A 27,885-nucleotide genomic window follows, 5' to 3' on the forward strand; every position below is an offset into this window, starting at 1 on the left:
GTGATATAACAGATTTTATAGGATGATGATAAATTCTTTTCCATTTTTCACATACCCATAAAATACATTAGATGCTAAAATTAAAAATGTCATCATATTATATATCATATTTTAGGATGTACAAGCAAAGTTGTTACATTAGCTTGCAAAATATTTGTCACCTAAATTTATTAATGATGGGATCCCAACTTTAATATATAGCTTTTCTGCACTTTCCTCCTTTATTTTCCTATTAGTAAGAATAAATACATGAATAAAGATAAAATGATAATTACAATTTTCCCACTTTCTTGATAATCTGCCTCTCTAGCTTTTTGTTATCTTTTTACTGATATTTTCTTACCTTTTATGTGCTTTGTAACAATAAGTATCAATTTCATGCATTTGCTTCACTCATGAACACTCAGCTCTGTTTTTAATACAGTCCTGTTCAGATTAAATTTATACGCGCTCTTCAGTGCTTCTCAGTTGGACTCACAAAGAAGAAAATGAAATGCAAAACAGTTGCAATTAGTCATATGTGGTTAGTAAAATACTTAAAATAAAACTATTAAGAGTGAAACATTATTTTGTTTAACAGAGCTTTTAATTTAAATTTTAATATCCACATGTTGCTAATGGTTTCTCGTCTGAATAATGTAGCTCTAACCTGTCAGTTCAGTCTATTCATATTACTAAATGACAAATGTATGTTTAGAATTTATATCACAGTAATGCATATCTATCCTGTCTTGTTTGCTGTTAATAATATCCTCGAAAGGGAGCCGTGTTTTATAATTTTATGTGTGTCATGCATCTAACACATTGGTTTTATAACAGGATAGATAAATGTTAAATGTTTGATTATTAATGGTTTCAAAAAGTTTTCGTAATATAGTTTTTCAGTATGGCAAAGGTAAAATAACTCACCATCATCTTTGCAATTGACTATACTTTAAGGAAAAAGGTTTTCATTTAGTCAGTTAATTCAAATTTTGCCTGGCATGGCTAAAAATGAAAATCGTCTTTTTGCTTACAACCTAAAATCCAAAGTCAACATGACCACATTTTACTCCAGCTCAGCCCACCAATCCTGAATGTGTTAGCTTAGACTCACCATGCTTCTAATCAGCACGGTACACATGGCAGGCTCCCCATGTAGCTCAGGCCCTGTGACACTTGTCTCTTTTTAATGCAACTGCCTGTTCTTGCCTCTGCTGGTTTCTGAATAAATGCCTTGTCAAGAAAGAATTAGATTTTGACAGCTTTTTCCTATGGCTAATTGAGGTGATAGATATACTTGACATTTATATTTGTGCAGAATAGAAGATTAAGACATATTTTCCACACATATTCTCTGTTTTAGAGGAGGTCACTTTCAGGGGTCTTTTTAATATGCCTGTGCAATTAATAGCAGTGATAATTCTGCTTCATATCATAATGTCTTTAAAGTTCTTTCCAACTGATGGATAAACTTGTCATTTTGTATGGTTTGAACTATTTGAATCTTCTTCAAGTCTACCTTTTAATACTTGAGCCCTTTATATAACCGTTTAAGCTCTGTAAATTAGTGCTGGAGGAAAAATAAAAGAAAGATGGTGTGCAAATTTACCTAGTTCAGAGAAAACAGGTTAAATGGTCATTTTGAGATTATTATAATTTTTATTATTAATTACTTGGGAACATTCTTTAGCACTGTTAGGCAACAAGTAATGATATTTAAATGTGTGTCTGTGTGTACATATGTGTGTGTAAAAGTTTCTGAACACTTATTTGTGCTTATTGGCTTTTTTATAAGAATAATTTTGTATTCTTGAAGGAGACTCATTTTATTTAGTGTATTTTTATTTTATGGACAAATGTTTGCAACTTAAGAGATAAAGTGTGATCCAAAAATAATCTCGGAACATTGTACTAACAAATATTAGTGGCCTACTAAAAGGACCTGGTTGCAAAGGCTCATGGGACATACTGACATTCTCCTGGTACTGCGCTTGATTTTCTACTATTTATTAAGTTTCTTAAGGACAATTGTATTTTAGCAATTGCATTTATAAATTGGGTTGTTGAAAAAATTCTCAGCTATTTCTAAAGAGCAATATTTATAAATTAAGGTTGTAGAGTTGCATGTTCATTAGTTGGCAAAGTCTCGTGCAAAGAGGAATAAGGTAGGTTATCACATTTAAAGTATAAATCAGAGTTAAGAAGAAAATATAAAAAAGTAAAGAAGTAGAAGAAAATAAGTGACGAAATTGTTCCAGGAAACAAGAGTGAGTGGGTGGAATCACTGATTCATGACAAAGTCATTAGAAAGCAAAGGAGCCTTTGTTTTTGTTCTGTTTACATGTGGGATTGTTTTTAGATGGTTTTTACATGGTTTTAATGGTTTAAATGATTTTTAGAGATTCCACTAAGGAACTTAGTGTTAATCTTATTTTTTACATAACCTTTTGTTGATGTGTTATTTAGTTATCAGTTCATAGTTCATAGTTGAGTGAAGTGTTTGAATGGGCGGATAAAACTATATTATGCAACGTAGTTTCTAACATCATTTCTTTACTTACTACTATTCTGTCATTACATCACAGTTTACCTTTTAGTCCATTTTTTTTCAGTTTCTTCATCTTTCATCCACTCCCTTATCTTCAGTATCTCAGCAAATACTACTTCCACCTCTTCAATTTCTTCCTCTTCCTCTTCCCTTTATGTTTCATATCTGATGAAAGACAGAACTCCCATTTTTCTCTTGTGTGTGTTTATTCTTTCATTGTCAGATTTAAAGAGCACTAATTTAAGTGTCTTGACTTTAGAAAAGGGACAGGAGAGTATGTGGAAAGAACGTGGAAGCTGGGCAGGCATAATTAGTTGTTCATTATTTGTAAAATGTAAATCAAATTTTAACATTCTGGTTATTCTGGATCTCTGAAAGCTAATGTTGATAATGGATCAGAATGACACATATGAAATACCCTGCACGTTGTCACATACTCAAATCTTTTGGCTCCCCTTTTTCCTGGGCATTCACAAAAACACTTTATAATTTACTGTTTAGTTAGAAATTGTTAATCATTTGAAACTTCATGGAATCTGTTCTTCTCACTCTATGGGTCTGCTTTGTAATTGCAGCTTTTGTTCTGTAATATAGAAAATAACTTCTGATTTTTTTATGTGATAGTTCATTCATTCGTCATCATCATCATTATCAGAATGGCTTCTTTGCTTCAGTTTACAATTTTAACTGGGAATATCATGGCAAATGGGATAGATAGGTCCTTTTTCCAAAGAAAATCTCTTTATAGTAGCTTGAGATAGACACCGACTCCCCAAAGAAATGCATTATGCAAGATACAGATTATTAAAAAAGTACTATTTCCAATAGAGGTCGGGGCTCAGAAGAGAACCAACCCAGGGGTTAAAACCATCAGCTGATCGGAGTGATGGACGGTGGCGGGCACTGTGCTTACTAGTAGTACATGTAGGAGCCTGGACTGGGAATGCCTCAAATTTTTTTTTAGGGGGATTCCCCTGAACAAAATGGAGGAATCAAAGCATTAATCAAAAAAAGATGGAAAATGGAGTAGATGAATCAACCACCTCAGCTTTATGCTTGCAGCGGAAAACTGGACAAGGGGAAACCCTAAGACGGACTATGTCAATCAGTGGACTCTGCACCAGCCTCATCATACCTGGACTGTTGCTGATGATATGTTGGTGCTTCTAATTGATCGAGGTGACGCTCTGCTGGCTCTGCCTACAAACCTGAGAGGGCCTCCCTAAGAGGCGGTTGAACTTGAACTGGACAAGTGGGATGCTGGACTCTGTATGGTGTAAACTTTTAATTAGGGAATCTCAACGGAACTTGAGCTGTGGTTATGCATCAAGGTGAAGGAATTCATGATGGGGGAAGGGTTTGGGGTGAGGGGGGGAATCCCAGTACCTATGAAATTGTGTCATGTAATGCAATGTAATTAATGAATAAATGAATATTAAAAAAAAAGTACTATTAAAAAGCATATTCAACTTCTATTACACAGAAGTAGATAAAGGCTGTATCTGATTGACTGGACAGAGTTGATTTCCTCATTTTTCCATCCCTTATTTTTTTCCGCCCTTTCTGCCTGCCTGTCTGCCTGCCTTCCTTCCTTCCTTCCTTGCTTTCAATGGCACTTGGAGTTAAAGTACAACACAACACAACATAAAACAATCCATCATCCTTTTGAAGAGCTGGGGGAAGAGTTTTTCAAACCTGAGAATGACAAAAGAGAATCTCTGAGAAGAAGAGGTTCTGTAGGAGTGAGGAGAGAAAAGGAAGTCAGTATGGGATATTTGATAGACTCTTGATAAGGTGATGTTTTATGTGATGAAAACAAACAGCAAACACTTCTTACACTCCTTTAAAAAGAAATAGAAACACTTTGATCCACCTCATTCTAAATAGCAGATTCAATTTACGTCTTAAAATTGATTTTTTTTGCTTGTCACACTTTATCTGTAATGCACTAACTATGGAAGCATGGAGATTTGAAAGAAACATGGAGTTGACCAGGTGGAGATGCAGATAACTAGGATGGAGACTATAGAACTAGAAGCAGATGAATGAAGATGTATTTAGAAGACAATTAAAATGATACAGCAACAGGTTGAATAACAGGAGTGAGGAAAATGGAGGAACAGAACCTAGCTTACAGGTAATAAAAAAATAGGTTCAATTTCTGAAATTAAAATGACTAGATATAATAGGAAAGAGTAACTTTTTGAGATTTTGGGAGTATTAGCTAACACACTCAGCAGGGGATATACAATGGGCAGATAGATATAGGAGGGAGAAGTATTAGATGGAGATGCAGGTTTGGAAATAGCATAAAGCTTTTTCATATCATAAAATCACTTCATAGAAAGTGTAAGTAACAAAGGCAGCTTATGAAAATATTCCAATGTAATTCAATAATTTCATGTTGTTCTCAAAAGGAATACTTGGCAAAGGAAATTAAAGAGGAACTGTAGAGGCAGTGGATATGGAAGCCAAGAGAGCAGAGGGTTCCATTTTGCAGGCAGTGGAATCATCTCATATATGAGAGAGTGACTGAAATGAACTTGGGAAATGTATAAATCGGTGTTTATGAGAGGAGAAACTCAAGTCAACCTAGGAAATTGGAAAACAGATTAAAAGTTGGGTAACTGGAATGAAATAAAGATGGCTACAGTAAAAGTTACTACAATCTTTATTTTTTTTCTTTTAGTTGATAGGGAAATGAGATGGCATCTAGAAGAGAATATGGGTAAAAATTCTTCTTTAAAATGGAGGCTAGTAGAGCACATTTATAAGCAAGTTGGAAAAATATAAATAAATAAAAGGTGGAGAAATTGGTAAAACCATCAAGGAGAATGCAGGTGATGATGTAACATCCTTGAAGAGAATAGAAGGAACTATAGCTGAAGTTGACTTGACTTTGGATAGTCATGAAATGCCAATTTCATTCATTTTAATGGGAAAAATATGAAATTCCTTTATAGTAGATACATTAATAAGGCCTCCTTGAACAATTGGAGGTGAAGGGATGAGGGAACTATCATCCATGACTTTACGTCTTCAATATCGGATGAATAAGATTGTTACAAGTGGAATAAATGGTCCTTTTGGCCAGAGCCGCCATCTTCCATGGAGATGCAGAGCACAAAGGGAAAGTCGGGAGGAACCTGTTACATGTTCTCCAGGCCTTTTAGGAAACATGGAGTTGCTCCTTGGGCCTCATACATGAATATTTACATGAAAGATGACATCGTAAACATCAAGGGAATGGGTACTGTTCAAAAAAGAATTCCCCATAAATGTTACCATGGCAAAGCTGGAAGAGTCTACAATGTTACCCAGCACGCTATTGGAATTGTTGTAAACAATTTGTGTAGTTAAGGGCAAGATTTTTTCCAAGAGAATGAATGTGCCTGTTAAGCGTATTCAACACTCTAAGAGCCAAGATAGCTTCCTGAAAGAGATGAAGAAAAACAATTAGACAAAGAAAGAAGGCTAAGAGAAAGATACCAGGGTTCTGCTGAAGTGCCATCCTGCTCCACATGGAGAAGCCTGCTTTGTCAAAACCAGTGGGAAGGAGCCTAAGTTGTAGGAGTCTATTCCTTGTGAATCAATGGCATAATGAGTGAAAGAAAAATACAAGACCTCTGGGCTCTTAAAAAAAGTGGAATAATTAGAGGATGTAACTCTTCAGAGATCAGAAGAGGTGAGAGAGATAAAGAAGGTAGGTGTATTTAGACAATGTACAGCTGAGAATATGTAAAATTCAATTTGAAATTTATGAAAGTAAAATTAATTACTGGCATCATTTATGATTTTTGCAACAATATTCAAGTTTGTACAAATAGAACTTGAAAGAAAGCAGGCTATTTGGGTAAATCAGGTTTGAGGGCTGACGAGGCAAGTATGATAGGGAGATGAATAAAAAACTGAAGCTATTTTCAAGGAGAAATTATTATGAGCAGACATTATTGTTAACTATGAACACAGAAAATGGGTAGAATGTAATAATAGTTTTTTGAGGTTAATCAAAGCATGGAAATTGTGGGAGGTGGTATAATTCAAAATGAAATGACAGTGAATGTAATGCTAAAATAGACATCTTGATGTAGCCTAGTTATTAATTATGCTAAAATATACCGCTTGCCTTACTTGAGTTTTAGGTGACCACTCATATAGATGGTGATGTTCCCAACAATGAATGATGAGTAGAGCTGAGTGGGACACCTGGGATGTTAAAGAAGAGCAAAAGGAACTTAAATCTTCAATCAAAAAGGTAGTGGGTGACTAGTCCCATGGAGATGAAAGTGAGGGAAAATATCTACCTGCTGACTCAATTCTCAACGTAGTCATTTTGTAATTCTGTTTATTTCAACATGATAATATCCACTGTCTTTTAAAATAATTACTTTAGTTCATGTTATTACTGTATTATGTACCTTACATTCATGTGCTTGTATTCTTTATCCCACTGTACAATCTATATAGACCCTCTGTTTCTCATTATCTTTGCTTAAAAAAGGTTTATTTAGCTAATTCAAGGATATGGTGAGGCAGATGTGTTTGGGGGTACAGAGATGTTTCACGCATGCATGCATGCAGAAACACACACACACACACACACACACACACACACAGAGGTATGTTTATCTTTCATCCACTCACTCCAGAAATGGCCACAATAACCAGGTCTGGGTCATGACAAATATCAACTTGTTCTCCTACATGGACGATACTTGAATCAAGAATTGCTGTTCCCTGGTCATATTTGAAAAAAAAAAATGGAATTGAAAGTGAAGTAGCTAAGATTCAAACCAGCACTTCTGTATGGAATGCTGGCAATGGAAATGGAGATTTAACTTACCACAACAAAATGCTGGTCCCTTCCATCATTTTCAATTCACATATTTTGTGATATAATATTGAAATTTTGTGTGTAGTTCATTTAAAATTGGATAATTGATTTTTACTTATTTGATAGAGAGGGAAAGAAAGAGACAGACAAAAAGATCTTACCTCTGCCGCTTTTCTTCCTATATTTCTATGACAACCAGGGATTGGGTAGGGGAAAGCCAGTGGCTCAAACAATTATCAAGTCTCCGACATGGGTGGCAAAGAACCAAGCACTTGAGTTGTCATCTGCTGTCTTTAGGATGTGCATTAACAAAGTAGGTTTGAGATGGAGCCTGAACTTGGTCTCAGACGCTCCAATATGGAATGGTAGGCCAAATGCCTTTTTCAGTTATGCATTCATATTTTTGCTACATTGATCTATATGGTGATACTGCTACGTGAATTCTGTTTTTTTTTTTTTAATTTTTATTACAAAGTCAGATATACTGAGAGGAGGAGAGATAGAGAGGAAGTGGAGCTGCCGGGATTAGAACCAGCGGCCATATGGGATCAAGGCGAGGACCTTAGCCACTAGGCCACGCTGCAGAGCCCCAGTGAATTCTGTTTTTTTTTTAACCTAGCTCTGCCTGAAAATAATCTGTAAATATTGTGATAATCCTTCTTTCCCAAAGTAAATTTGGCTGCTTTGAAATTTCATTTTTGTTTTTGTCTGTGTATCAGTATTCACTCCTTTATTTTTTTCTGATAGCAGTCCTGCTAAGACATGCTGTTTTACCATTTGTATATTAGATCTGAAAATTTCCATGAATCTTTTACTGATAATTTTGTTCATAAAAATTTGAGTGAATCAACATGCAACTCCCCACTCCTCCCCCCAAATACACACAGAATATGAGTTTTTCTTAACAGGGAAGAATGGCCTAATAGCCACATTTTCAGATATGATTATTCTAGTCGTTTTTGGTTCTAGGCCAGTTATGTTAATTAGAGTATATTGAGCAAGGTACATATTTCCAGTCTTTGCACATATATTATTCAATTTGATCTAGCTTCAACATATAAAAGCTTTTTGCAAAATGTAGTGTCAAAATGTTAGAGTCTTTGGTCAGAATCTTGGCAGATGAAGTCAATTAAAAAGGTCAAAATGATGGTCCTTTATTTTACAGGAAGTGTAAATGTGCAGAATCTATTATCTAATTAAATGCAAGTCTGTAATTCAGTGTTATGACAGAGAATATAAATGCATCCAAGTCAGGAAGTGGAGAAAGTTGGTTTATTAGCAGTAATCAGACACAAGATTGGCTGTCCAGTTCATTGCCATCTTATTTATTCCTCTTTGCAGTTCTGTAAAAGCCTTCATGCCCTCATACATACACAAACATTTGCTAGTCAGGCTGATTGCATTACTTTCTGGTTAGTTGAACATTGGCTCAATAAAGGCAGTTGGTTTAGCCACAATGACGTCTTTCAAGGAGTGTATCCACAGTCTCTACATAAGATCGATTACTTTCTTTGCATAACTTAATACCAATATTGATTAATTTGAACATTCAATAGTTAGCTATTGTTTCGTTTGTGCTACTCTTGGATATAACAGTGAATCAAATGGACCACAACAAAAAAGCAAAAAACAAATCTAACAGCTAATATATCTTGTTCCCATTTGCTCAAACTGTAGTGGGAATAGACAGATATTAAAGAAAGTGATGTGGATATTTTAGATGAAACTTAATGTCCTGTGTAGCAGAATAATAGCATCAGATGGTCCCTTGAAAATTAGGGTTAGGCCTAACAAGAACTGCATTGATGTGAGAAAATGAGGACAGTATTTATCAGGAGGAGGGTTGTTTGTGGTCACAGAGGGGACAGCAAGCGTGAAGCCCTAAGGTTTGAGCTTGTATTAAGTAGGAATCAGAAAGCCAGTGTGGCTGGAACACACTGAGGTGGGCTGAAGAGATGGGCAGTGAGGTCAAAGACTCATCCAAGGATTTACAGGCCATGATGAGGATGTCAGTGACTTTCTGGTTGATATCAGAAACTAATGAGCAGAAAAGCAGAGTGTGACGTGTTTTTTTTTTTTTATTCATTGATTACATTGTATTATGTGTAACAGTTTCATAGGTACTGGGATTCTCCCCACCCCTCCCCAAACCCTCCCACCATGGTGGATTCCTCCACCTTGTTGCATAACCACAGTTCAAGTTCAGTTGAGATTCCCTCATTGCAAGCATATACCAAACATAGAGTGCAGCATCTTATTGTCCAGTCAAGTTCAATGGCTTCTTAGGTATACCCTCTTTGGTTTGAAGACAGAGCCAGCAGAGTATCATCCCCATCAATTAAAAGGGTGACATGGGTTTTTAAAAGAGTTGATGTGTGCTAAGAACAGCCTGCACAAAGAGTAAAAGTGAAAGCAGGGAGAGGAGTTAGTAGGCACTAAAATAATCCAGGATGGGGATTTTAGTGCCTTGTACTCAGGTCTTGGGGGAAAAGGAAAAGGAGAAGTTGTATCTGGATGTGTTTTATGGCAGAGATGACAGTAGCAATCTACTATAAAGTGTAAATTGGAGTGCTAGCAATAAAAAGTGAGAAGAAATTGTATACTTTTTTGCTTGAGAGTTTAGGAGTTATTTTCTAAGCAACAGATTTTTTTTTTTAAATAAACTTACTAGCTTCTTTCAGAAAAAATGTTGAAGCACATCTTTTCTTCTGACCAAAACCACCAATCTCAAGTCAAGCAAGTGCCCTTACTACGTTCAGGGAGAAGAGTTTAAAACCAACCAACTGACCAAAGAAAAAATCCAGTTTTTGAATCAGTTAATTTGCTCAGAACTGAAGGTAGCTAGGACTCTAGGGCCCTTCAAGGAAGGGAAAATATATAAGAAGCTTAAGTGTGTCTGTCTGTGTGTATGTGTGTAGGGTGATAAATTTGGAAAATTAGAAATTCTACAATAGGTTTGATGCATTTGCCTGGAGGTACCTGTAGAAGAGGATTTTAAAAAGAAATTTATTTTTTACTAGAGTTGGGGCATAAAAGTATTATTTTGCTCCCAACGAGGTGTTCTGGAATATTACTGGACACAAGAGACACTGACCTACCCTGTGAGAAAATGATGACATTAGAAAACGAATTATTTTGAAGCTTTGCTATGTTTTATTAAGTTGTTGACCCCATGTTACATTCAATAGATGGTCTCCTTAGAAAGATATTATAGTTACAAATATTTGATGCAGCAAAAATATCAAAAGCATCAGCAATTAAATCAAGCAGACACATCTTAATGGCATCTTAATTCTCACTAAAAGTTGCAAGTTCTTCCAGATCATAGAAGTTATATTTAATAAGTGATTAAGGAGTTCTTAAGCAGTATGAAATAATTAGTGCAAAAATATATTTCTAATTTTGTTATGGATTAGTTTAAGGTTGGGAAATCTAGATTTCCTAGATGATTTTTATTGATTATTTTAAGGTATAGGAAAATCTAGATGTTTTCATTACATATTTTGGTATGTTTGCATGAGTTTTGTGTGGAAATCTATAAATATATTTATCTAACATTAATAATGTTATTTTGTAGCTTCTTTCTACATTATAATAATTTAAAGCCAGTGTTTAAGAAGAAAGGCTTGCACAATGTTACTAACATTTGGACTGTATAGTCAAGCTTTTCTGTGCTCAGCTTCAGCTATACGTTTCTGATTGTGATTGGAGAAAATTATTTAACCTTTATATGCTCAGTTTCACATACCTGGAATGAAGGCAATAGTAGTAAACAGGCATGTTTTTTTAAGATTATATATTTTGTAATTAGTAGACATCTTAAAAACCAAACAAGTCTTTGTGTACTCACATGATCATCTAAACAGGTAGAAGGAGAGACATGCAGATGACCTGATATCATTGCCAAATTCATAAAAACTGAAAACTATTAGCTATTAACATTTTGGGGAAGAAATGTTCACATGATTTTTTGGACGGTTCAATGATGTTCACTTATTCATCCAGCAGTTGTTGAGAAGCTACTATGTGTTATGTCTTGCAGTAGGCACAGGAAAAAATACAGCTGTGACCCAAATGAAACCAAATAGTAATTTGACATAATGCTTCCACTCATAGATGTTGCAATATAGAGCAAAGCATAGTTCAAAGTTTGAGAACAATGCTAATTTGGAGACTGAAATAAATACTTTTTCTAATGGTCCTGGTAATCAGCCAAATGTCTGTTATAAGACATTTTCTTGCTCTTGAAATTGTATTTAAGATACGAAGGCATGCTTCTCTATTTAATAACCAGATAAAGAATGAAGCTAAAAGCATTCTTGTTAGAAGAAAAAACAGATTAAAAAGTCAGAAGTAAGAATGATTTTTAGAAATTAACAAAGCCATAATTATGTGGATAAACGTAGCAAAGGGGTACTGTAACTGAAGAGCTTACATAATTAGGAAAGGATCAGCTTGTGTATGATCTGGTAAGCCATGTTAGAGAAATGTAGCTTTAGTATAAGAGCCAGGGGATGTCAAGTAATTATCTGTGGCAAGGGTTGCCTGATTATATACACATTAATGAAAAAAGATTATTCTGGAATTAGATAAGGAGGGTGGGGACAGGCAGCTGAGACTATTTATGGAGTCAATAGTGAGGAGGGTCTAGCATCGGTTAATTAAGTAGTTTTGGAGACCTGGGAATCATTCGAATGGAGCAAAACAGATGGAACCAAAAACTCTTTAGGATGTATACTCGGATGAGTTTGTAGGCGACAGACAGCCTAAAGATGAAGACTTTGGCATCCCATATGGAGTTTCTGGGTTTCATTTGCATCTCTGGTTCCTGACTCCAGCTTCTTCCAATATAGAATCTGGGAGGCAGTGCTGATGGTTTATGTAGCTGAGTTCCTGCCACTCATGTGAAAACATGGGTTGTGTTCTTGCCTCCTGGCTTCAGCTCTGACCAGGCCTAATAGTTGTGGGTTTTGGGAGCAGTGATGCAGTGAATGGAAGTTCCTTCACTGTCTCTGTCTCCTCACCTTTCAGATGAATATAGTGCACATAAACAAGAAGATGAATCATGAGTCAGAAGATGACATCATGCCCTCTGGCATGGATATGGGAATATCAAGCAGTGTCCCAATCACTGCACCAAGTACCCTCTCCTGAACATTCATTTTTTAAAGATTTATTTTTAAATTTTTATTGTAAAGTCAGATATACAGAGAGGAGGAGAGACAAAGGAGGGAGATCTTCTGTCCGATGATTCACTTCGCAAGTGAGCGCAATGGTTGGTGCTGTGTTGATCTGAAGCCAGGAACCAGGAACTTCCTCCAGGTCTCACATGTGGGTGCAGGGTCCCACGGCTTTTGGCTGTCCTGGACTGCTTTCCCAGGCCACAAGCAGGAAGCTGGATGGGAAGTGGGGCCGCTGGGATTAGAACCGGCACCTATAAGGGATCCTGGCGCTTTCAGGGCTAGGACTTTAGCCGCCAGGCTAACACGCAGGGCCCCTCCTGAACATTGTTAAAAGCAAATGGGATGGGAGCTTCATATAGAATTGCATTAAATTCAGAGGTTCCCTAGTATCAACCAATATCAGAAAAAGTGAGGAAAATTAAAATCTTGGAGATAAATGGCAGGATTGGCCTTGGAAAGATAAGACACTTTTCCCATTATATCAGAAGAAGAGAGAGGTGATTATCACTGTATGTGGAATCATGATTTTGGTTTTGAAAATTGGAAAAAATTTTATGTATCTTCAGATGGTATGGGAATTTCGAAAGTTAAAGAAGGTGATGTAGTTATTAAGGAGAGTGAAAGAGAAAGCAGTTTACATAAATGTATTAAGAATCTTGGGAAACTTTGGAAGTCAGGGTGAACACTTACATTTTTGAATGACAATCTTTATAACAGTTATCCCTACTTAGATTATAAGCATACAAAAGTGAATTTGCCGAGAGTTAAGCATAAGATGGATATGATGATATATTGAATCTCAAACATAGATGAAGGTTATACATACATAAAATTATTATCAATTTTTTTAAGATGGGTAGGGAGGATGACGCGTATATGTACCTAAATGTATGTAATAGGTCAGCAAGCAACAGGGGCAATGGTTTAATGGGCTTAGCAATATATATTTTTAAAACAGAGTGAATTGCAGTAGCAGAACGACATAGCTAGAATTTCAGGAGATTGTGGTCAGACAGAAAAATTTCTGAAGCACTTTAATGTGATTGCTTGGTCCATTTTGTGGTTAAAGAAGTGTGTGGTTAAAATGAAATGAAGGAAAATGCCATTGAAGATGGAGAATTTGAGATGTAAAATGTAAAATCTACAATTGAAAGATAATAATTTAGCTTGGCCACAGGGGGAAAGTGTCATTTGGGTGCCAAAGTTGTTAGTGAAACAGGGAAAATGACCAAGAGATTGGTAGATTGCACATAGGTTTAGGAAGCTCCAAGAATTGAACTGACATGCACCACAAATGAACAAGGCTAATGCTCTGATAGCAGAATTAGGGAACGAGAAAGACACAGACCCAATTCCATATCATTAGATGTGGTGTGTGGGGCAATGTGTGGTCTTTACTTGAAAAAAAAAATTCCAGGAATATGATGAGCTCAAAAGAGAAGTTTACATTTTAGGTTAGGAAATGCAGAGAGCATTCAGTAAAATAAGAACAGTTTACTGGAGAGCGTTAATTAGGGAGTATATGTACTGAACCACACCTAAAATTTTGAAGAAGAGGGTGGTCAAAATATTTTTCAGTGGGGAAGATGCATAGAGTATCATCAAGAAAACAGTTTGTGAGAATATAGAACGTGGTAAGAGCTTGTTTTTGGTTTTAACCAAAGATAACATGGACATAAAATGATTACTGTAAATCTTTCCAATTCCTTGAAAAAGAAAAAGAACTAGTTAGTTTTGCAGTTGTGAAATAACATGTGGTATTAGTTGTGTGTGGTAGAGTCTTTCCCGTTTTACAATTTTTTTTTCTTTTTATCTACAGAGTTTTTAGTTTTCAGTATGTTCAGTTTTAAAATTGGGATAAAACAGACACACAAAATCCTTTCACTCTTGAGTGCACTGGGTCCAGAATTTATCCCCAGCCGTGAACAGACAACCTCCATACGCAACAATGCAAGAGCAAAGAGATTTTATTGCTAGCTGGAGCTAAGGTCCAAGTTTCATCCAAAGCAATGGAATCTTGACAAGGATCCCGCCCACATCTCTTACACAGTTTATACAGGGTTTTGTTATATAATACTAAATTCCATGAATAGGTGACAAATTCTAAGAACAGACGCAGGTAGGATTTATGATTAGTCAGTCTTTATCACCTGTGGCCACCTGTTAACTAGCCACCTTCCAGGTCACTTCTGATTGGTCGGCTCTGTGGGTGACAACGCACTTCGGGGAAGTGAGCGCGTCAGTTCTTGGAGACTGAAACTTACGCGTAGGCTGTCCCACAACATGTCATGGCTTTAACTTAGTTCTCTACAGAGCAAGTTGAGCACTTATTAGAGAAGCCAAAATCAGCCGTTAGATTAATAAACTCTACTTAAAATGGGTTAACAATGTTCTAGCCCCCACAAGTGCAGTGTGATAAACTAAAACAAAAAAAGCTCTTTTTTTTTAATTTCAAAGGGAAACACTGAGGAAGTAGAAGATGGGGAGAGGGAGAAGAGAGGTAGGAACAGGGAGAGAAAGAGGGAGATGGAGAAGAGAGAGAAAAGAGGGAGAAAGAAAAAGAGAGGCAGAGAGAAATAGAGAGGAGAGGATGCGAGATACTCTTCCAGCTGCTTGTTCACTAACCAGATGACCACAACAATGATAGCAACCATGCCTGGGTTAAGCTGAAGCCAGGAACTCCCACGTGGGTGGCAGAAATCCCAGTGCTCTAGCCGTGACTTTTCCACCTTCCTAGGAGATCCGAGTGGTGAAGACTTGAATCAACGTTCTATGGGTATCTCAAGTGGAGGCTTAACTCACTGCAGCATGATGTCTGCCCTGATTAATTTTGGCAAATCTAGCTATCACAACAATCAAATTATTTTTTAAACTACATTTATTTCATTTTATGATAGTTTCATAGGCTCTGGGATTCACCCAACCCCTCCCCATGCTATCCCCCCACATTGAATTTCTCCACATTGTTACAGTAGTACAGATCATAGCCAGTCATGATTCCTCCATTGCAGGCATGGACCATGCAGAGTCCAGCATGTTATTGTCCAGATAAATTCTACAGTTTCATTGGGAAACCATCCCTGGTTTGAAAGTAGGGTTGGCAGAATATCATTCCCTCCAATGAAAAGCCACCACACAAGTTCAATAACAGTTTACAACATCATGAAGTTAACTGAAATGGTATTGAGTGACCAATATGCTAGAAAATGCAAGTTCTTAACCACATCCTGTGACTATTTCATTGACATCTCAATTATAGTTTATACACAACTGGCTGCTATACACCTTAAAATAGTTATAGGGTACTATTCAGCTGTCTCATGTCTATTTTTATTTTTATATTTAGCAGCTTAAAGTATTCAAGCATGATTTTTACTGAACTGCATGAAATTTAGGATAGTCCAAACAGGCTTATACCTCAAAACAAGCCATATATTAACAATTGAGGAGCAGAACAGTTTTAGCAGGGATGTGCAGAGAAATCTTCAATACCTTAGTGAGGAGTAACTAATCTTTGTGTCCTACCTAGTAAGGCATATGGGAGTCCAAACTGACTGTTTCCTGTCTGTTTTAAGCTTTCCTTATTGGTCTTTGTCTACCTGATCTAATTTTGGGGGGGCAGGGCTCAGGAGTGACCCTGATGGTCATTTCCTACAAAGGGTAGGTTGTGGTTAAGAACTTGTTTTTTGTTTTTTTTTTTTAACATACTGGTTACGCAAAACCATGTCAATTCCATAATGTTACAAATTGCTGTTAATGTTATATTGGGACTCTTAATTGACTGGGATGATATTCTACCAGCTCTAACTTTGGACCAGAAATGGTCTCCCCAAGAAGCTGTTCAACCCATCTGGACAATAAGTAGCTGGACTCTATGTTTGGTATATGTTTGCAAGGAAAGAATCTTGATTGAATTTGAACTGTAATACTGCACCAAGGTGGATGAATCCACCAGGGGGAGGGGCGTGGGGAGGGGTGGGGGGATTCCCAGAGCCTATGAAACTGTCACATAATGCATAATAATTAATAAAAAAAAAGGGTAGAGAGCCAAACTTGGAACTAAGTAAGGACCAGAGAAAGCTCCTCTCCTGAGTCCCAAAGGAAGTTTACTGTTCTTCTGAGGACCGCTCAGGGCTCCTGGCTGTTCCAGTATCATTAGATTCTGTGAGGAAGGATCTGGGCTTCTTCCATGGTGAGGATCTGGGAGTCTCCAGGGTTGGGATACAAGCCTCCTGCTGTCCTCCTGCTCCACTCTGGGGTCCCTGCCTGCTCTGTGCATATGATCTCCTGTTAAGGAGCTATCAGTATCTCTCTTGGAACCACTGTATGCCTTTCTAGTTTTTGCTAATGTCTAATGCAGATTCGAGTCTGCTATCTGTAAGTTACCTGCTATAGTCTTGATAGGTTATACTTAACATTTTCCTCACACACTCTAAGAAGGTGGAAGATTGCTCTCCCGACCCATTACGGAATAACATAGGGTATTAAAAGCATATCAGGCTTTTCAGTTCGTTGATGTAGATTACAGGCAATCTGTTTCTCACTGATTGCTGCTTCATTGGTTACATCACAATATCTTATTTGCACATGATACAGGCTGTTTGAGTTTGTAATAATATTGCAATTTACAGGTACTATTATCCAGATTGACATCATTTCATCTTAAATTAAGGCACACATGTGGTATCTAACCTTTTGCAATTGGCTCATTTCCCTTAGAATAATGGTTTCCAATTGGGCACATTTGGCCACAAAGAAATGCATTTTGTTTTTTTAAATAGCTGAGTAGTATTCCATGGAGTAGATGAATCATAGTTTTTTTTATCCAATCTTCTGTTTGATGGGCATTATGGTTGCTTCCAAGTTTTTGCAGTTATTGATTGTGCTGCTATGGACATGGGGATGCATGTTGGTTTCTGGTGTAACAGGTATTTTGGATATATTCCTAGAAGTGCTATTGCTGAATCATATGCTATGCAGATTTTCAGTTGTTTGAGTGTTCTCCATACTGATTTCCATAGAGGCTGTACCAACCTGCAGCCCCACCAACAGTGGAGTAGGGTTCCCTTTTCCTCACATCCTCGCCAGCAAGTGTTGTTGGTGGTTTTTTGTATGTGAGTCATAATTACTGGTGTTAGGTGATACCTCATTGATGTCTTAATTTGGATTTCCCTGATTGCCAGAGCTTGAGCATTTTTTTATATGTTTGTTTACTATTTGGGTTTGTTCCTTTGTAAACTGTCTGCCCATTTCCCATGCCCATTTCTTGAGCAGTTTGTTTTGGTGTTTTGGTTGTTCTGGAGATCTTTGTATATTCTGGAGATTAGCCCCCTATCACCTATGTAGTGTGCAAAGATCTCCCATTCTGTGGGTTACTTTTTTACTTTGTTGATTATTTCCTTTGCTGTACAGAAGCTTCTTAGTTTGATGTAGTCCCATTTGTTCATTGTGGTTTTGATTGCTATAGCTTTTGGTTGGTTGGTTGGTTGTTTGCGTGTTTTGTTTTTTTAGAAATTCAGGGCCTACACCTAAATGTTGCGGGGTGTTTCCAACGTTTTCTTTCAAAAGTTTGAAGGTTTTTGGTTGTAGGTTTATGTCCTAAATGGGTAACATTTAGATTTGATCTTAGTGTATGGTGGAAGATGTGGGTCTAACTTCTTGTTTCTACAGGTTATCAACCATTTGTCCCAATAGCATTTATTGAAGAGACCTTCCAATTTCCCGGGATTGTCTGTTTTTTTTTGTCAAAGATTATTTGGCTGTATCTGTGTGGATTCCCTTCTTCTGCTTCTGTTCTACTCCATTGATCTCCTCTCTTTGTGCCAGTACCAGGCTGTTTTAAAACCACTGTCTTATAGTAGGTCCAGAGGTCTGGAATTGTTATCTCCCCTGTTAAATTTCTGTTCTTCAGGATGGTTCTAGCTATTCGCGGTTTTTGTGTTTCCAGATGAACACTTGTATCATTTTTTCCAGTTCTATGAAAAATGTTTTGGGTAATTTGAACAATCAAATTATTGAACATTACTTTCACCTAGAAAAGGGTTGTTTTTGCACCAATCACTGTAGCCCTAATCAACTATTCTCCATTTTCTATTGATCAATTACTTTTGCCTCTCCTAAAATTTCATATGGGTGGAATTCTAGATATGTAGTTTCTTTGTGTCTTGCTTCTTTTGCCTGGTGTAACATTTTGAGATTTATTTATAGTCTTGCATATACTACTTTGAAAGGATGAATAGTATTTCATTGCATTGATGTATCAAAATTTACTTCACTGATATAAATTTGTATTGTGCTCAGTTGGGGCAATTATAAATAAGTATGCTACAAAATTTATATGTAATTCCTTGAGTGGACACTTGTTTTATTTTGGAGGGGTGTATCTGGTACATACAATTTTTAACATAGGGTCCTGTGAGATAGTCTACTGGCTAAATCCTCACCTTGCATGCGCTGAGATCTGTATGGAGGCTGGTTTATGTCATGGCTCCTCCACATCCCATCCATCTCCCCAATTATAGCCTGGAAAAGCAGTAGATGATGGTCCAAAGCCTTGGTTGCTTGCACCTGTGTGACAGACTTGGTGGAGGCTCCTGGCTCCTGCCTTCAGATAGGCTCAGCTTCATCTGTTGTGGCTACTTGAGACTGAACCAGTGGATGGAAGATCATTCTTTCTTTCTCTTCTTCTCTGTGGAAACCTAACTTTCCAATAAAAACAGAATAAATCTTTAAAAAATTAGCATACATTTACTTTTGTAACTATTTGTAAGCTATTTCCAAAATGGATATTATATTTTTCAATAACCCAGAAATAAAAGAAAGTCCAAGTCTAGACAAATCATCACCTGTTTTTAAAATTTAGCCAGGGCCTGGAGTGGTAGCCTAGTGGCTAAAGTCTTCATTTTGCATGTGTCAGGATACCATGTGGGTGCTTGTTCATGTCCCAGCTTCTTGGTCTCCTTTCCAGCTCCCTGCTTGTGGCCTGGGAGGGTAGTGGAGGACAGCCCAGGGTTTTGGGACCCTGCACCTGCTTGGGAGACTGGAAATTCTGGCTCCTGGCTTTGGATCAGCTCAGTTGTGATCACTTACAGAGTGAAGCAGTGAATGCAGGATCTTTTCTTTCTGTAAATCTGACTTCCCAATAAAACATGTTTTAAAAAGTTTAGCTATTTTAGGGGAGTTTTTTCTCATAATCTTAGCTTTGGCTTATAATATTGATATTGGTTTCACTGCAAATACAGATTTTCAAAACTTTGTTTTATACCTTTGTCAAGCCAGTGGTCAAAAATGTTATACTTCTATCGATTTAAAGAACTGTGATTACCTCATTATGCAGTGCATATGGGTGAAATTATAATTTTTCTATTCAATTATTGTTTATAGTCATTATTTGGTTTATTTCTTTTCTGTCTGCAATTGTTCTAGAGACATTTTCAGGTAATCTATTTTTCTATTTTGCTTCTCAAAATTATTTTAGCTATTTTAAATCCTTTGCATTTCTATTTAAAATAAGCCTTAACTTCTATAAAGAAAAGCACACTGAAATTTTAACTAAGACTGAGTTGAATCTGCAAGTAAACCTTGGAAGAACTGACGTCTTAATATTGTGCTAGAAATTCATTAAAATAGTATACATTTTATATCATGTTTGCTGTAATATAAGAGAATATGATATCAAATCTAAGAATTTTACCTGTGAATTCTATCTTATTGCACCTCCTAGTTATTTGTACCCTTCATGATAAGACCTTGCACTGTTATGCATTAATCAATCATCCATAAGAGACTGATTGCTTGTAATCACTTGAAATTTTTAATGTCCCTTTTATCATTGTTATTGCTGCTGTCCATAAGTAACAAAGATCTAGTCTTCATTGTACCTTCATTAGTGCCTTGGGCCACACGTTGGCATTTATTTCTATGTGAAGATGCTGGACACTTTTTTACCACCCTAGCATCACATTGATACCTTTGTTATATGCTCATAAACTTCATGTGGATGAAGGTTCACCATTTCTTTTTTCTCCCTGTGGTGGACTGTACTCAAGGGGATGTATTATGGAAATGTAGCGGAAATTAATATGTTCATAGGTGGAAACAGAAGTAAGTCTTCATGCATGCACTACAAGGATGGACTCACAGTGAAGTGACTGATAATCTCCTACACTGTTGGGAGACACCTCAGTGGCAGCATGATGGACTTGTGAAATTTCACAAAGACACCCATTGTAAGACTGGAGGGGAGGTGGGGAGAGAGAAATTGGAGAGGGGGAAGGGAGACCCCAATGCCTGTTAAACTGTGTCGTAAAACAGTAAAAGTTAGTATGCTTTTTAATTTATTTCATTCTAATTTTGCCTCAAAATTTTTAATTTTTATTAGATGTCTTTCATATATTTTGCTAAATGCATTAAGTGTTGCACATTTTTTCTATAAAATAGTAGTAGTTGAAAATTTTTGTTGATCACTTAATTTAATTGTTGGTTTTGTTAGACTAATCTTTTCAGACTATTTACTGTACAAACTCATCTGCTTTATCCTGGAGTTACAATAACTCTCTCCTTTTAGAGTTTATACTGTGGTGGAGGAGAAAGACACTGATAAAAGTTGCACAATAAGTGTAATGGAAGTGGAATGATAAGCCATTTCCTTTTGTGATGATAGTATAGAAGGCTTTTTTTGTGAGATGATAAGGAGCCTGAAAGGTGGAAAGTGCACAGGAATTGATTAAATGAGAAAGGAAAGGCACATTCCAAATGGCACTAATATAATTTTACTTTAAAATCTAGATACAGTTGCCTTATGGAAAGTAGGTTGGGCGGAGACATCACAGAATTTGGAACAAGCAGTTAAGTACATGGTGCAATAGTCCAAGAGGGTAGCTTTTAATAGAATGGTGAGTTGGGGATGGAGAAAAGCCATGTGTGCAGAACATAACTCCGAAGATAATATGAAGAGTTAGTGATGTGTTGGATGTGGCATGGAAAGAAGAGGCGGGAATGGGGACAGGATCAATGTGTCAAATGTATGGCAGTGCCATTTTCAGAGGAGGTGTGAAATGTATAGGCAATCAAGGTTTTGGAAGTCAGAACGAGGTCTAAGTAGATTATGCACTTTTGTTGCCCGAGTGCCACTGCCAGAGGAAATATTAGGTGAAGATAAAATGATCTTAGAAGTTGAAGTAGGACAGGTCTACACTCAATTTTTTGTCTTTTTTTCCCCCTAAGTCACACATTTTAGTTATGCCAAGACTGTTCTGTTTTTCTTATTTTTTTCACATAGTGTTCAGTTTTTGCCAATTTTTCTACTATTTTTTTTACATTTTGCTATATTTATGATAATATACCTATGATGCTATGCTTGCAACATAAGTCATCCTGCATTTTATTGAGTTTTATTAAATTAATGGAAGAATAAGTGGACTGATTGCAACTGATTAATTAATGCTAATAATTCTTCACATGACACAACAAAATTGTCAAATCTCAGAGGTGTGTTGAACAAGTCTCTGGGTGGACACACTGCAGATCACTGGAAAGATAAAATATAAAAGACTACACTGTAATTCAATAGACTGGGAAAGAAAAATCAAAAATGAAGTAAGAGAGTTAGTATTTACAGTGAAAATTACTAAAAATCTCCACAATTATTATGGAAAATCAACTTTTATTATCATTATATTAGGATTTTAAATTATTTTCTATCTCTATTTTATGAAAGATACCATGCTCCGGGGTGTCTCAATCCCAAACAGTGAGAATGTCATTACTAAGAGGGAAAAGCAAGAAGTGGCCTGATAATGTATAAATTAGTCATTCCCCTTTCAGATACCATGTGTTATTTTATTTATTCATAAGGCAACCCTTAATCTGGGCACTGAGCCAGTAAATTGATTTCATTTTCATTACTTATAACAGCTTCTTGGATAAAATCCATTGTTATAACTTAGCAAAATTGGGTAGCTGTTTCCTGACAACCTACAGGAAAAAATATGATTTCCTATAATAAAATACTGAACTTCATCCAACTCAGAGAAATACGCTGAATTCATAAACACAAAATTAAATGCTCTAATGTAGAATGAATATGGATTTTATGGCTGCTAGAATTGTTCTCAAATTTGAACTGCTATTACTTATGCAAAATGTCCAAGCAAGATGAATAGCCTATTGTTGAACCCATCGAACAAAAAGCCTTGATTTCTAACAGCGATTTTAATCAGGATTCATTATATGACTTAGAATTAGATACTTAAAATTTTCAGGCTTCTGTTTCATCATCAGTGAAGTAGGAAGAAAAATACACTTTCCTTTTATCCTTGAACTTTTAAAGTTGCAAAGAATAATAATGCTACTGTACTCAGCTTGTGTAAATGCAAAAATTCCATTATTAAAAAATTAGTTAAATCTAAGCACTGATCAGGCAAACTGATCATAAAATGAACTAGGTTAAATTGATTTGAGCATTACCCAAAGTTGTATGGTAACATATTCTCTGCGGTTAGTAGTGTAATGCTACTCTACATGCTAGTATTATGATTAAGGACAAAGGGAAGCAGTGTCTTTCCGAGTTATGAAAAAAACATTAGTATCAGATCCCAAATTAAGAGTTTTAAATGAAGAAATTCATTTAAGCTATGTAATTAGTGCAAACTGAAAGCTGATTTGGTGATGGCATCTTGAGATACTAGAAAGAAATTCTGATTTATCTGTTTTGTAGTCTTGTGTATGGAGACACACTCTGTAGTTGGATTTCTTATTTTTACTTCACAATGATAGAGAATGTTGATATTTTGCTCAGTGCTAAACTCTGCAGTTTACACAGTCCCTTACACATACTAACGCTCAAGAGACAGCAGGAATACTGGCAAGCAAGATATCCCCTGTCAAATTAAGTTTTTTTTTTTTCAAAGAAATAACTATCTTAGGTAAAGGATACACATACTTTAGGTTCAGGATCTGTCCAAGATGAAACACAAAGAGAAATTGTAGAATTTTAACAAAACAGTAACTTGATAAGACATTGCATATATCCAGTGTTCATAAATGAGATGTATATTTTTTAATTCATGTGCTGTTTCAGCATGTGAGAGAGGCAGAGAGACAGAGACAGAGAGCACCCATCTTTGGGTTTATTGTCCTAGTACCTGCATTGGTTCTTACACAGGGCTGAAGCAAGGAGCCAAATCCAGGTTTCTCAGTGGGTGTGACGTATCTCCATCATCACTTCAGGTGCCACTGTTGTTTGGCAGGGTCTCTACTAACAGCAGGTGAGATACTGAACCCTGGTTCTCTGATAGGAGATTTATGAGGCCATATGACCACTCTGAATTAAGTCATTTTGAAGGATATTTTATCCACAAGTATTGTAAGTGTTGAACTTACTTTTGGAATTCTTTTGGAAATATTCTCTTGGGATGACTTCTGTCACAGATTTTTCTACTTTATTCATTGATAAAATGGTTGTCTTGAACTTATCACTGAGATTTTGAAGAAATTTGTTGACTTACTATTTGAAAAACTACATTTACACGTTAAAATAAGTTTACTGCTTCTATGAAGGGAATTCAGGAATGGGTATCCAGGGTCAGTTGAAAAATATAGAATAGACAAATTTTAATCACTCTATCCTTGCATTCAAAGCTCAGGCCTTTTTTGTCTCCCTGTTTCTGCCTTTTATGTCACTCTTTTTTCATGCATCCGTTTTGATAAAGGTTTAGTAAATACCGTGTGCAGGTAAGGAGATGATCAGTGGAAGGGCTGATTAGAACATTCTTCCAGGTAGCATCAGTACATCAGGAGATGTGGGGACCTTGAGCGAGTCCCCTGCTGCTTCCTCTGCAAACTAGACAGTGAGGCTCCTAGTATTAATTCAACTTATGCTTCCACAATAATACTGTCAGAAAAACTGGAATGGAAAAGATTGAAAAACTGGCAGATTCATGAGAGATCCTGCCCTAGTGTGTGTTCTTTTGGGAGCAACCATAAAGGCGGATGCAAAAAGGAAAATTAATTGGGGATTCTGGCTCTTGGAGCAAAAACTAAAGAGAACACAGAGTGGAATGAGTGATTGAGGAATGCAGTAATGGTTATTAAACAACAGAAACCACAAAATAAAACATGTAATGATTATAATATTTGAAAGGTAATGCTTGCCTTTGGATAAAACGAATAGTAGTTTACAGATTAGCGGCAAGTGGTAAATGCTGCAGAAAACTTGGATGAGAAATTACTGCTGGCACAATTGAGATTTGCAAACAATTACATTATTTGAACAAGGCCTAGAAGATCCAGCTATTTTGGTCAACATTTAATTAATAAGTATTCCTTAAAAACTATCTCGTTAGTAATGAGCGGGCTAAACTCGTTGCTAATATGCAAGGTTGAAGTGAATGATCATTCTTGGTTTGAATGCCCACTACATGTTGAAAAGAGCTAACCTTTGTCAGCAGAAACAGAAGGAAGTTGTGGCGGGCAGAACAATGGTCTCCAGAGGTGCTCACGTACTAATCTCCTGAAATCATGGATACACTGCGCTGTTGCACATAACAAAAGGGACTGAACAGATGATTACACGATGGGTCTTGAGATAAGGAGATTACCCTGGATTATCCCAGTAGACCAAATGAAACCATATGAGTTATTAGAATTGTAGAATTCCTTGTAGTACCGAAAGTGACGTGGAGGTGTGACCATGGGACAATGGTTGGAATGATGGAACGTTGCTGGCTTGGATACTGGCGGAAGGAGACCACAATCCTAAAACTGCATATGCCATCTAGAAGCTAGAAAAGGAACATGGTGCTCAAGACACACGGATTTTAGTCCAGTGAGACCTTTGTTGGACTTCTGATAGGACTGCAGGACAAATACATTTGTGTTATTTTAAGATATTAAATTTGCAAAAATTTGTTAAACCAAGATATTTGAAGTCTTTAAAACCATGGAAAAGTTGAATTTCAAGGTGCTTTATTTTTACATAAAGAATTTTTATCTATGCGGAGAATTAAAAAAAATTCACTTACCATAACATTTTGAGGACACCTCAAAGTTTTTTTTTTTTTTTTTGGCACCAAAATCAAGTTACCTTTTATTCCCATTTCTCTAAGTTTTGTTTGAAGATACCTCACAGGAAATTCATGTGTACTTGTAAATATTACCGTATGGCCTTGGAGGAAGATATGGAGTGTTTGAGTGAACAGAAGTTAAAGCATCGACAATAAATTTGACTGAGTAATGTAATGTGTATGGAAGACTCACAGATAATATATGAGAGCAAACAATTCTTACTTGGGTTATTTAGATTGTCGCAGTCCTTGAAACTTAGTCAAATGTTCTAATTTTGTAATATTAAAAGTTACTGAATAATGCATCAATGTGTTAAAGACAACAAAGAGGGCAATATAACCACTACAATGAATATTCACATTCTAATAAATTGTAAAATCACAAATTTTGAAGGCTAAATATAAACCTTATAAAATGAATAATATAGTGTCCTTAATTAAAGAACTAAATTGCAATTGTTTCACAAAAAGCTTAAATTTTCTGAATTTTTTTAAATTTTAAAAATTATTAACTCCAACTCCAGGAAACTCATTAAATAATACCAAACCATATTTTTTTAAAAAATTTATTTTTTATTGGAAAGGCAAATATACAGAGAGTAGGAGAGACAGAGAGGAAGATCTTCCATCCTGTGATTCACTCCCCAAGTGGCCGCAATGGCTGGAGCTGAGCCAATCCGTAGCCAGAAGCCAGGAGCTTTTCCGGGTCTCCCACATGGGTACAAGGTACCAAAGGTTTGGGCCATCCTTGACTGTTTCCCAGGCCACAGGCTGGGAGCTGGATGGGAAGCAGGGCTGCTGGGATTAGAACTGGTGCCCATATGGGATCTCGGCGCGTTCAAGGCGAGGACTTTAACCACTACGCTATCATGCCAGGCCCCAAACCAAATTCTTATATAATCTACATGATTATTTAAATAACAAATGCAAAACAGAAGTCTATTTGTTAACAGTCCTTAGTTTGTGAAGTTTTCACTGCTAATAAGAATCGCGTAAATTTTTTAATTTCGTTTAAATAAAAGTATTCCAGGGGCAACTTTAAGATCAAAGTTAATTTTTGTTTTTTGCAGTTAATTAGTATCAGGACAGGTTGTACTGCTACTAAGGTGGAACTAAGAATCATCTCATAAAGTCAGCCTTTGAGGAGAAAGATAGGCTTGTTAGGATTGCCAATCTCCAACAGAAGAAATTCTAATGCCTGCTGTTGTATTGATGAGAAAGGACTGCACGTTGAAGCCTCTATGGGAAGTTGTAATCTTAAGAAGTGACTAAGCAGTGCAATTTGACAACCACATATATCTAAATAGGCTTTTCTTAAGAAGGAAAAGGAACACAGGAAAATGAAAGCAGGTGGAGAAGGAATAGGGGAGAAAAAAGAAAACCAAAGACTGAACTGGGGAGCCACTGTTTTCAAAAGTGTGAGGAGAAGAAGAAGAAACTGAAAATCTGGGAGCAATGGTTTTACCCAGTTTTCCCTAATCCTCAATCCTTCCCATCCCAATATACTATTTAATCATCATCACATATAAAACAAAGTGCAAATGAATAAATTCCAAATTATTTCTTAAATGCCATGTTACTTTTTCTGTGAAGAAAATAGGATGGTATGAGTCATCTCTCTGCTTTGGATAAAAAGGCAAACTATTGTCATTCTTTGGGTTCCACTTACTGTCACATTTAACAACATTGAAATAAGGTTCCGGCAGGGAACCGGCACAGTGGCTCAACAGGCTCATCCTCCACCTCCAAGAGCAAGCATCCCAGATGCATGTCAGTTGTGTTCTGGGCTGTTTCAGTTCCCCACACTCTGCTTGAGGCCTCAGAAAGCAGTGGAGGATGGTCCAAGCCCTTGGGATCCTGCAAGTCCCTGGCTCCTGGCTTTGGATTGGCCCAGTTCTGGTGGTAGCATCCATTTGGGGAGTGAACCAACATATGGAAAATCCTTCTCCCCATCTCTTCTTTCTGTAAGTCTTCCTTAAAAAAAAAAAAGGTATAAAGTGAGCTAAAAGAACACTCCATTAGCCACTTCAAATAACCTAGTAATTGATTGCCTTATAAGTCAACTCATTCAAAATTAAAGAAAAATTCAAAATAAAAATCCTAACAATTTTATCTTAATATAAACCAGTACAATAAACATATAGAACATTTTGGCAGTGCTGTGCACTGGTAAGGATTTGAAATAAAGGAGACCTTTATATGTTGGCAGTGGTTGCATAAACATCATGATGGCAGTTTTGAGAGCAGTTTGTGAATATCTACATAAGTAAAGCA

General features: G+C 36.5%; 1 protein-coding gene and 1 pseudogene across 1 annotated transcript in view; both read left to right on the plus strand.

Annotated features, from left to right (window-relative positions):
• CSNKA2IP (casein kinase 2 subunit alpha' interacting protein) overlaps positions 1 to 27,885 on the plus strand; it is a 108,979-nt gene that overhangs the window by 29,175 nt on the left and 51,919 nt on the right. The window lies entirely within an intron of this gene.
• LOC131479912 (large ribosomal subunit protein eL21-like) lies at positions 5,645 to 6,131 on the plus strand (annotated as a pseudogene).

This window comes from Ochotona princeps, chromosome 3 (genome assembly GCF_030435755.1).
Source record: "Ochotona princeps isolate mOchPri1 chromosome 3, mOchPri1.hap1, whole genome shotgun sequence".
NCBI lineage: Eukaryota > Metazoa > Chordata > Mammalia > Lagomorpha > Ochotonidae > Ochotona > Ochotona princeps.